The sequence below is a fragment of the Limulus polyphemus genome, unplaced genomic scaffold, assembly GCF_000517525.1.
Source record: "Limulus polyphemus unplaced genomic scaffold, Limulus_polyphemus-2.1.2 Scaffold62, whole genome shotgun sequence".
Lineage (NCBI taxonomy): Eukaryota > Metazoa > Arthropoda > Merostomata > Xiphosura > Limulidae > Limulus > Limulus polyphemus.
In genome coordinates, this window is record NW_013665672.1 from 1 (window position 1) to 2474 (window position 2474).

The window sequence follows — 2474 nt, forward strand, 5'->3', positions numbered from 1 at the left end:
CAAGGTGTGGTTGTATAAACCCAGGAAGATCAAAGGGAAGTTTCCACGGTCCAGGACATTTCAGTTGGAACTAAGTGAACAATGGAACAAATGATGCTGCTGAAGATGTGTCCCCTGAAAAAGCCACTGTCGAAGAAGAAACTCTACCCGGTTTTGAGAAGGGAAAACAGTGAAGCCCTTGATGAAGTTATTACCACTGATGTGACTGTTACCGATAATAGGACATTTTCTGATGGAGCAGATTAACCCCACGTGAAGGAAAAGCCAACGAGACGGAGACCAATACGGAAGAAGATTGTCCCGTAAAATTAAGAGACTTTGTTGAATTTTAATTTTGTGTTTGTAAATTCTGTATATTTAATTAAGTTATTGTTAATTATCTATTGGTTTAATGTAAGTGGCTATTGTTCGTTCCGAACAATACTAAAGAAGGGGCAGTGTTACGACAGCGGAGGTCACGTGACGCTAGTAACACATGATAAGTGTCTAGAAGGTTCATGAAGAGGGGAGTGCATTCTAGACGCCCTCTATTCTTGTATATAAGCGCGGCAAATAAAGCGTGATAATTAATTGCAGATAGAGAAATAATTGGGTCAAGTGAGTGGTAGTGCACCCTCGTCGCCAAACTCACCCAATGCTCTCGTAATCCACACATCCCCCGACTATGACCTACCCGACGAACCTTTCCGTGCTCTCCGCCCACCTAACAGCGACACAGAAGACTTCACGCCGGCACTACCACACCAGAACTTGAACCTACACCCCAGTAAAACCCTTACAAACATCAGAAGAATCCGTAAATCATTTAATCTATAATCCACCCCAGCACCGGAGTTCACTTTGCTCTTCCAACTTACTTCTCGTTAACAGGACACTGGTAACGGATTGGTCATTACCAGTGAAAGCGGGTTTTCTCGGGGTACTCCCGTTTCATCCCCTCCACAACTTCAAAATTATTGTCATAGGATTTATAGATCCCCGCCGCCCTGATGGACCATCTGTCCTATATCGGCCGTTTACGTTTTAATTACCCTTATTTTTAAGTTTACACAGCTTGTTTGCATTAATTTCTTGTTTTTCAATTTAAGCCCATACTTCTAGTCAGGGGTTCTTAATCTTCGAGCACCCCTGATTAGTAATTATTTCTTCGGAAATAATTAATTTTAAATCAAAATAACTGCCAGAAATAAATAAATCAAACATTGACTCATAATTTCAATTTATAAGTCTAATTTTAACGGGAGATTTTTTCTGGTTGTTTTTACGAAACATTGCATTTTATGCCTTTTAACACCACGCTGTACACTGTGTAGAATAGGTTATAGAAGATGAAAGGCAATGAGCTGTAGTGTGTAATGTTATTTGAAATATATTGGTAAAGAAAACTCATGATAAGGCAGGAAAAAGGTAATAGTGAACGTATTAATAATAAATTTTCCTATGTAGTTAATATCAAAGAGATAGGCTTGAGTGCAATCGACGAGAAATACAATTTACTAACGGACACTAAGTTAACCCTAAGCGTGAGTTAACTCATTGAAGTTACCTGAACTGAAGTAAGAATCCCTTTTGTTTTGTTGATGAACGACGTAACGTTAAGGAAAGTTAAAAAGGAAAATTGAATTTTTTGTTTTTGTAAATTTTAAATTTCTTGTCTGAATAACATTAACTTATGTCATGATTAAATAACAAACCTTGGATTCAGTTTTCATTTTTTATTGATAGTGATAACAGATAAGTGAATGATACTTAGATATTAAACTAGTAAAGATTAAAGTTTGTGATGAAACATTGCAATATTGTAAATGCAGTTAATCATATTTAAGTTATACCTCATTTAAATATATTTGAATTCTAATAATGTCACCATTTTATTATTCATTAGATAGAAAATATAATTAGACATATGACCTAAAAATAAATTTTTTGAAAATGTAAATGTGTTATGTTTGATATTTGAATTTCAATACATTACTTTGACTTGTGCTTAAAAGATAACATCAAGCTGACAGATCACTGGATGTGATAGATTTGCCAATGGCAATGAGTATGACAGATGGAGAAGATTGTCCAGATATAGTTGGAAATAATGCAAGTGATGAACTTGGCAATAAAAGTAATTCATTTGAGTCTGAGAAGCAAAATTCTAACTCAGATGAAGAACTTCTGAAACAAAAAGTCCAGACTCAATCAAAATTGAAGTGTAAACATGAAGGAAGTGGTGAAGAACATGTCTTAAAAGGAAAAAAAGTCCTTGGGAAACTTTCAAAAAACTGTAGACGATCAAGAAACTGTTATGGAAGAGGCTTGCCAAAAAAAGGTAATGCTAAAATTAAAAACAAAATAGCCAAATTTATTTAAATTTTGACTAGATTTCCTTATAAATTATATTGATATGAATGTTTTTATATCTGCAATAAATTTTTATACAGGTGTAATTTTTTTTGTTTTTCGGGTCATTTCAGTCTCATTTT

The 2474-nt window shown here is 34.7% G+C and overlaps 1 long non-coding RNA gene across 1 annotated transcript; it reads left to right on the top strand.

Moving 5' to 3' along the window:
* The first annotated feature begins 1282 nt into the window (after window positions 1–1282).
* On the top strand, window positions 1283–2028 carry LOC111087159. Its single transcript, XR_002611881.1, has 2 exons — window positions 1283–1556; window positions 1995–2028. It is a non-coding gene; the product is annotated as an uncharacterized LOC111087159 (long non-coding RNA).
* Window positions 2029–2474: the final 446 nt, after the last annotated feature.